The sequence below is a fragment of the Phyllobates terribilis genome, unplaced genomic scaffold (genome assembly GCF_046119375.1).
Source record: "Phyllobates terribilis strain yellow unplaced genomic scaffold, ASM4611937v1 Scaffold_7__3_contigs__length_470593459, whole genome shotgun sequence".
NCBI classification, from domain to species: Eukaryota; Metazoa; Chordata; class Amphibia; order Anura; family Dendrobatidae; genus Phyllobates; species Phyllobates terribilis.
Genome location: NW_027362767.1, coordinates 241,442,427 through 241,452,195, shown reverse-complemented (window position 1 = coordinate 241,452,195; position 9,769 = coordinate 241,442,427).

Sequence of the window (9,769 nt, the reverse complement as noted above, 5' to 3'; positions counted from 1 at the left end):
TCAGTGATGGTTTGGGGAGCCATGTCATCTGCTGGTGGAGGTCCACTGTGTTTTATCAAGACCAAAGTCAGCACAGCCGTCTACCAGGAGATTTTACAGCACTTCATGCTTCCCTCTGCCGACAAGCTTTATGGAGATGGAAATGTCATTCTCCAGCAGGACTTGGCCCCTGTCCACACTGCCAAAAGTACCAATACCTGATTTACACACAACAGGATCACTGTGCTTGATTGGCAGCAAACTCGCCTGACCTTAACCCCATAGAGAATCTATTATAGAGAATCTATGGGGTATTGTCAAGAGGAAGATGAGAGACCCCAGACCCAACAATGCAGACGAGCTGAAGGCTGCTATCAAAGCCTCCTGGGCTTCCATAACACCTCAGCAGGGCCACAGGCTGATTGCCTCCATGCCACATTGCCGCATTGATGCAGTAACTGATGCACAAAGAGCCCTGACCAAGTATTGAGGGCATTTACTGAACATACATTACTGATTTTAAAAACATTTTTTCAAGCTGTTATAAAGTATTCTAATTTACTGAGATAATGACTTTTGTGTTTTCATTGGCTGTAAGCCATAATCATCAACAGAAATAAACACTTGAAATAGATCACTGTTTGTAATGACTCAATGAGTTTCACTTTTTGTATTGAACTGAAATTAACTTTTTGATGATATTCTAATTTTGTGAGAAGCAGGTGTATATACAGTGATAAAAGATGATTTATCCACAACAAGACATCTGATATGAGGCATACAGGTAGAACTTTTTTTTCAGCAGTCTATAACCTGTATGCCCATATTAATAGTTTACATAGGTCACATGTGGTGACCGATTCCCTTTAAGGTCTTCAGTGGAGTGCAGCATAAAGAAGCTGCCAACATTAGCCAGCACTCCTGACGGGACACTTGTATAACTCTTTCATTGCTGTCAGCCCATTGCTATAGTCTAGTGTACATGGTGCCTGGAAGTTTTTGTTCCCATGCCATTACCCCCAATAACACCTGCAATTCTCATAAGTCAGGTAATAAAGAATGGAATGTCTTAATATCACAGAAACTTCTACAGTCGGGGACTTCTGTGCTTTAGTCATGAAATAGTTAAACATCTAAACAAACATATTTAGCAGTCAAGTATCTGTAAGAGAGATGTCCAAATTGGAGGCCAGATCGGGCACTGTCAAACGTATCATGGCTGGTGCTGAAACATTCATCTGGCAGTGCAGAGATCAGCATTCAGACACCATCTGTCAAGAAAACTTCATGCCAGACAACAGGCTGTGCTGTATCAGTTACTAGCCACGGGGCATCAAAGCCATCAGCCACTGTACAACATAAGTGCTGCTAATATACGTACCCTGTATATAATCAATCATAGGATGCAAACAATAAAAAAGGAGATTTTTGTGAACTCACCGTAAAATCTTTCTCTTAGCCTCTAATTGGGGGACTCAGGACCATGGGTGTTATGCTGCTGTCCACTAGGAGGCGACACTATGCATAATCTGAAAAATATTAACCGTGGCTCCTCCTCTGCAGTATACACCCCTGGACGGCGTCAGCCTTCTCCGGTTTTGTGCAAAAGCAGTAGGAGGAACGTAACATGGATAACATAACCATGCCTATAAGAAGGCAACTATGTACGAGCTCAAGAAAAAAAACAATATGATAACTCAACGTAACAACGGCCCGGAACGGGCGACAGGGTGGGAGCGGTGTCCCCCAATTAGAGGCTAAGAGAAAGAGATTTTACGGTGAGTACACAAAAATCTCCTTTACTCTGTCGCCTCATTGGGGGACACAGGACCATGGGACGTCCCAAAGCAGTCCCTGGGTGGGAAGCAATGGACGAATATTGTGTAGACAGACCCCTACAATTGGGGTACCGCCGCCTGCAGAACCCATCTACCCAGGCTCGCATCTACTGAGGACTGGGTATGAACCCTGTATTGTTTGGTAAACGTGTGTAGGCTAGTCCAGGTGGCTGCCTTACACACTTCTTGTGCCGAAGCCTGGTGCCGAATGGTCCAGGAGGCCCCTACCGCACGTGTAGAGTGTGCCGTAATACCTGCTGGAAGAGAATTTTTGAGGCGGTAGGCCTCTTGTATGGTGGATTTGATCCACCTGGCAAGGGTAGCTTTGGAAGCTGGCAGACCTTTGCGGCCGCCTTCCAGAAGAAGGAAAAGAGAATCAGACTTCCGGAAGGGCGCAGTCCTAGACACATAGATACGCAGTGCCCTGACAAGGTCAAGCGTATGCAGAGCCTTCTCCACTCTATGAACCGGGACCGGACAGAGGGATGGCAGTGAAATTTCCTCATTGAGGTGGAAGCTGGACACAACCTTCGGAAGGAAGGATGGGACCGTACGGAGGACTACCTTGTCCTGGTAAAAAGCCAGGAAGGGCCGTCTGCAGGAGAGTGCTGTCAGCTCAGACACCCTGTGTAGCGAGGCGATTGCAACCAGGAAAACCACTTTCTGGGTTAGAAGGCGGAGTGGGACTTCCCTAAGGGGTTCAAAGGGTGTTTCCTGCAATGCTGTCAGCACCAGGTTGAGGTCCCACGTTTCTAGTGGTCGTCTGTAGGGGGGAACCAATCGGGAAACCCCTTGAAGAAATGTCCTTACTTGCGGCTTGCTAGCAATGCACCTCTGAAAAAGCACTGAGAAAGCTGACACCTGGCTCTTAAGGGAGGCCAGGGACAGTCTGGCCTCCAGACCCGATTGGAGAAATCCAAGTACCCTGGGGAGGGAATAAGGGAATGGGGTCTGGTCACGAGCTTCGCCCCAGGTAAAGAAGGCTTTCCAGGTACGGTAATAAATCTTAGCAGAGGTTGACTTCCGTGCCCTGATCATGGTTCCAATGACGTCCGGCAAGAACCCTGACTGGGTTAGAACCCAGGTCTCAATAGCCACGCCGTCAAATTGAGGGCCCCTGAGTTCTGGTGGTAGAACGGGCCTTGTGACAAGATCCGGGCGGTCGGGGAGACGCCTGGGGACGTCTGCTGTGAGCTGTACGATATTGGCATACCATGTACGTCTGGGCCAGTCCGGTGCGATTAGAATGGTTGGAACTCCCTCTTGCTTGATCTTCCTCACCACTCTGAATATCAGGGGGAGAGGTGGAAAAATGTACAGGAGCTGGAACTGGGTCCAGTCCTGAACCAAGGCGTCCGCTCCTAGCGCCCGCGGGTCGTGAGTTATGGCCATAAAATTGGAGACCTTGGCATTGAAGTGGGATGCCATTAGGTCTACGTTCGAAGTCCCCCAGCGATGGCAGATCTGGTCGAAAAACTTCAGGACGGAGAGACCACTCTCCCGAGTCCATTCCTTGCCGGCTGAGGAAGTCTGCTTCCCAGTTGTCCACACCCGGAAGGTGGATCGCAGAGAGAACCAAACTTGTGTCTTCCGCCCAGTGGAGAATGTGTGTCACTTCTCGCATCGCCTGGGCACTGCGGGTCCCCCCTTGGTGATGCACATATTCCACAGCCGTGGCATTGTCTGACTGTACTCTGATGTGAGAGGCTGCCAGTAAGTGATGGAAGGCTCTCAATGCCAGGAGGCTGGCACGAATTTCCAAGATGTTGATGGACATGGTCGCTTCCGCTGGGGACCACTTGCCCTGTGCTCTGTGGTGTAGGTGTACCGCACCCCAACCCATCAGGCTCGCGTCGGTGGTCAGAACCTTCCATTGACCCGTGAGAAAGGATTTCCCCTTTGTTAAGGAGGTTGATTTGATCCACCAGTGCAGGGACCTCCTTGTTGACGTCAGCTGGAACTCCGTCGAGAGAAAAAGGGTTCCTGTCCCATGACTTGAGGATGGCTAGTTGGAGAGGCCTGAGGTGAAGCTGGGCAAATGGGACCGCTTCTATTGCCGCCACCATCCTGCCGAGGACTCTCATGGCAAAAAGGAGAGATCGATGGGATTTGCTGAGGAGAGTGCGAACTCCTAGACGGAGAGGCAGTGCCTTGTCCTTGGGAAGGAGCACTAGACCCCTGAAGGTGTTGAATAGCATTCCCAGGAAGGTCAGAGACTGACTCGGGGTTGGTGATTACTTTTGTAGGTTGACTAACCAGCCCAGGCGACTCAGAGTGTCGATTGTGATTGAGACGCTGAGCTCGCAGTCCATGAAGGTGGGAGCCTTGATAAGGAGATCGTCCAGGTATGGAACGACTACTATGCCTCTGGAGTGCAGGACGTCCATGGTGGCTGCCGTGACTTTGGTAAACACTCTGGGAGCCGTGGCGAGTCCGAAGGGGAGAGCCACGAACTGGTAGTGGTCCTGGTCGATTGCGAACCTGAGAAATCTCTGATGGGCGGGTGCAATTGGTATATGCAGGCATGCGTCTTGTATGTCTATGGAGGCGAGAAATTCTCCCTTTTCCATGGACGTAATGATGGACCGAAGGGACTCCATGCGGAAGTGATGTCCCCTTTCTTGGGGACTACGAATAAATTGGAGTAGAACCCTCGGAAGCGCTCGGCCGCAGGGACCAGTACTATGACTCCTGCTTGAAGAAATGAGAAGACCGCTTGGCGGAAGACACAAGCCTTGTCTGGCGGTTTTGGGGGAACAGAAAGAAAGTCTGTTTGGTGGGTTGGAAGTGAACTCTATTTTGTATCCCGAAGACACTAGTTCCCTGACCCACCTGTCTTCTGTAATAGACAGCCAGACTTGATGAAAGAGCAAAAGTCAGCTGCCTACAGGTGGGGTGTCTTCCGGAGTCTGTGAGTCATTAATGAGGAGGAAGTCTGAGATTTTCCTCCTTTAAATTTTGACTGGCCTGCCTTTGACTGCCACGTCCCTGCATAGGGAGCGGTTGCTATTTTGTGCTGGCCGTGAGACTGACCAGCTGGAAGAGTTCCGAAAGGATCAGAATCGAGTTTGGTTACGCTTCTTGTAAGTGCGTTTGGGTTTCAGTTGGGGGAGAGAGGTACTCTTACCCCTGGTGGAGTTGGATATCATCGTGTCCAACTGTTCACCAAAGAGTCGACCACTGAGGTACGGGAGGTGCGTGAGGGACTTCTTTGAGGCTGCGTCTGCTTTCCATTCCCGCAGCCAGAGGGGATACGCCGAATCGTTATGGCGTTTGATGCTATCCCCGCTGCACCCTTTGCAGAGCTGCATGAAGCATGTAATCTGCTACAACTGCTATTTGAACCGCTTGGTCCGACAGCTCAGGAGCAGATACTTGGAGGCCAGCTTGTAAGTTTTTGGCCCAAGCCAGGATGGCCTTGGCAGCCCAAACTGAAGCGAACGCGGGAGCCAGGGAGGCCCCTGCGGCCTCGAAAATTGAACGAGCCATGCGTTCTACCTGCCGGTCTGCTGTGTCCCTGAGGGTTGAGCTATCTGGCAGTGAAAGGAGTGACTGTGCTGCTAGCCTAGAGACTGGGGGATCCACTTCGGGTGGATTTGTCCATTCCTTGGTGGTATCCTGTGGGAAGGGCTACCGCGCCTCCAGATATTTGCGATTGGTAAACTTCTCAGGCTGTGAGAACTGCTTTTTAAGGATTGACTTAACCTCTGGATGGTCAAAGAAGACCTTAGGCGGTTTCAGAACTCCTTCAAAGGAAATCTTGTGTTGAGGTGCCTCCGGGGGCGGATCAGAAATGTCCAGCACCCGGTGGATGGACGAGATTACATCCTCAACTAGCGCTGTATTGCTAGGGGGGGATTAGAGACCCTTCAGTTTTCTTGTCTGAATCGGAATCACAGATGCCTTCCAAATCCTGTGTATAGCTAAGGCGTCTCCTGCTGGGTGAACAGGAGCGGAGGCCTTCTCTTGTCGGGGATCGCGGCGGAGAACTGCATAGTCTGTCCCTGGTAGGGGACGGTCTAGATGACCAGGAACTACGGTGTCTCTCCCTAGAAGGGGATGACTGTGTGCTATGGGATGACGGAGATGAACGTGACCTGTGGGTCCGCTTCCGTCCTGACCTAGAGTTGGATGTGCCCGGGTCGTCATGTCCCTGAGTCGAGCGTTCCCTTTGCTGGGTAGCGTTAATAGCCGAGGCATGAGTCTGCAGAGCCTGAAGCAAGGTGGAGGTTAGGTTATCTATAGACTGCGTCATAGATTGCGATATCTGAGTGACCCATTCCGGCGTGGCATTAGACACCGAAGCATTGGCAGGGGCTTCTTGGGGCTCTGGCACAGTAGTCTGGATGCAGTCCGGGTAGTCACTTGGGAGAGTATTGCTGCAGGCTGTATAGAGTGCATAATAGCAGTCCTGCCTGGTTCTCTTGGACCTTGAGCCCAGCATAGTGCATTGGGGTAGCTATGCAGAGGGGCCTACACGGGTGGCTATGCAGAGGAGCCTGGACTCACAGCCAAGGAAGAACTCCAGCTGTGATGTTATCCCACCAGTGTGCCCCTACGTCCAGCGTCGAAAAGAGCCACAGTCCTGTGACCGCCGGAGACTGGCTGGTCTTCCCTTATCCTGCAGCAGATGATGGCCGCCAGAGTAAAGTTAAGAAAGAAGGGGGGCGGAGAGCTGAAAAGGGCAGCAGAACTGTGAAATCGTGCCCTTTCAGTCTCAATCCGCCCCCTCTATGACACTGTAGAGTGTCATATTTGTCATCCGGGGGGCGGGCCGGGGAGAGGAGGTGGTGGCTTCGGCTAGGCCGAAGCTGCAGCCTAAATTAGATGCCTGATGCCCAAAGGGACTGCAGGCCGGCGCGGAAGTCCGGGAGGGGGCCGGATATGAACCAGTCCCCTCCGGATTTAAAGGCAGGGTAGCAGTGGAGTATAAGCAGAAGTTAAGAGTCACCCTGAGGCACCGTAGAGCTGGTGCTGCCGCAGAAACAGGGCGCAGGGAGGCCTGTGTCTCTGTTGTGTTCTGCCTGCACTCCCCCTGACCCCGCCAGAGCCCGCAGCAGGGCTGGGGTCCCTGGATTCAGTTGTAGTGTGCTGGCTACTGGGAGCTGCTGCCTGTACAGGCTCTACCTGAGGCGTATCAACCTAATACCCCTGGGGGGGGGGGGGGGGATAGGGAAGTGCTGTTGTCACCATCAGGGGGCTATATCCTCACCTCAACCTCAACCCAGAAACAAAAAGGAATTTGGGGGGGTCTCAACTTCAAACCAGCACCCGAGGGTCTGGGGAAGGAGCGACATGGGGAATAGCCATCTCGACTTCAACCGTGCACCCCATAATAAGGGGCCGAGAAAGGGGCCATGCCGGGAGTCTCGCAATAGACCCACATTTTCTTCATCTGTAATCCGGTCGATGAAAACGGAGTAAATGTTTTAGGTGTGCCTCCTATGCGACACTAAGCAAAAACTGGAGAAGGATAATGCCGTCCAGGGGTGTATACTGCAGCGGAGGAGCCACGGTTAATCTTTTTCAGATTATGCATAGTGTCGCCTCCTAGTGGACAGCAGCATAACACCCCATGGTCCTGTGTCCCCCCCCCACCCCCCCACTGAGACGACAGAGTAATACAGAAGTAGCAAGAGAGATAAAAAAAAAAAAGACCTTAAAGTGCACGTTTATCAGCTTCAATAATTAAGAATCCGATAATGTCCAACCCCTTTCGACACACTGAAAGATGAATCAAAGCTGGTACAAGAGGAAAAGGTGGAGTTGCTATCCAGAGCAAACAAGATATTCCCTCCAAATCACTCCTCTTTTTTCTTACTTTGATAAATCTCCCACAGTAAACACGTTAGTAGACATGGGGGAGGATTCTGCACCCTACAGTAGCAAAGTGCTTCCTGGTGCTGCTAGTATTCAGTCATGTGCCCCCTGGTGGCTGCTCGTTACACAACCGGCGTACAATAAAGATTGGTACATCACATAAAGGGGATCCTCAGTCTGTAATATTCTCAGCCACACCATCGCCCTCCTGTGGCAGATCCTGGCACAGCAGGAGGGGGTTGGTAAGTGCTCAGCCACTAGCATGCACAACTATGTTTGCACTGGCATCATGATTCCCATTTATAACTGAAGTCATGGAGTTCTACCAAAGGAGTTTCACAAAGAAACCAAAAATATGAACTGAAGAGATCTTACAGCTACAATTTGTTTTAAACAGCAAGAATAAAGCTGCATGTTTAGCTATCCTTGCTGCAAAAAGTGGAAACCCCCAAACAAGGCTGACTTCCTGCCAGAGTAGCACATGGCAAGTGTTTTACAATGCCAGGCAATGTTACAGGAGGCAACACACAGCATCTGAAATATAAGGCAAACACATTTATTGTGGAAAAGCTATAAGCTACATACCCACCTCCGCGCCACTCGAGACATGAAGACACCCAAGTCCAAACCTCACACAGGAATCCAGGTGAAGGCATCACTTAGGACACAGCAGAGGGTAATAATGCCATCAATTCCATTCATTATCATGATGGCTCAGAGTGGAGATGTAAAGCCATCATTATGATGGATGGACACCCTTCCCAACATTATACATTCATCAGTCATCCATTGTTCTCACATCACTACGTTTAGATATATTAGTACCAGGTCTTTTTTTTTTGCCCTTTTCTGCAAATTAATTTTTTACATTTGGCTTCTGTAGTTTAATAAGCCTGTAAACTCCTTATGGGGATCAGAAGTCCCCATACCCTGCAGAGTTGAAGCTGTTGGCCAGGACCTTTTTTTTTTTTTTTTCCCCCACTATGGGAGCAAGAGAGACAGGGAGGTAGTTTCTAACAGAGGCAACTACCTGCCTGTTCAATCCGATGCCAGCTCAGAGTGGTCATCGACTGCTCCTGCCAGCGATTCGGCTGCTCTGTTGACAGCGTAATTGCCAACATCACGCTGAGGGACGGCCAACTCCCTGCTGCCAATCAGCATGACATCAGTAGTCACACGCCATCAACAGAGTGGTGGGGAGAAGCCACTAAATCGCAGGCAGGAGCAGTCTGTGACCACTCTGTTCCGGCAGAGATTGGTGCTGGGAACAACAGGCAGGTAGTTAGCAACTATGAGCCGCTTAGTTCTTTGGCCCATAGTATACGGTCTTTATTATTGACTTCAGCTCTAGTGGTGGCTGTAAGTAGACTGTACGAAAAGTACGATGATCTCTGGTTCAGAAATAGTGAGCCTCAACAGCCATCAAAGGGAGTAATCCCGCTCCAGTCACTTCTGCAGGCGAGTGGGGCCAGTAACATTGTCTACAGATAGCGGCGGACTCCAGTAGGCAAGGGACAGGTATTGTGAACTTATCCTGCTTTATAAAAGGTGCAACGTACCCAACACTCTTGTATAACTGGCAGGTATCTGTAGAAGTAACATCACTGGCCCTGCTTTACCTTGATGTGGAAGAGAGTAGTGCCAGATTACTCCTTTAATTGCTGGGGTGAGCATGTGACAAGTGAACGCTGATATAAGGAAAGCAAAAGGATTAACTGCCATCTAGTGAAACTAATAGATGTCTATTTATTGTACAAACCTCAGCAGCTACATCAATATATTACCTTCATATAGTCTCATGGGCACATGGGTAAGATGCTGTTCACCACAGAACCCTTTATACCATTGTGGTGCCACCCCTGCCAGTAAAAGCCATAAACCTAAATCATCCGATGGGACAACGGACCATTCAAGAAGCCACAGTGATTTAACAAAACTTTATGAATTATGGAAGAAAAAAAAAATTAAATAAACTGATATTCAGAGCGTCACCTAGTACGAACTGTTATTACCTGTTAACTGAACTAATAAAAAGCAATATTTCCAGTCAAAGGACGGTGGTAATAAGTTAAATCTCTGAGAAAACAAAAGAAAAAAAAACCCTTATGAACCAGAGTCCCAGGCGGCCTGCA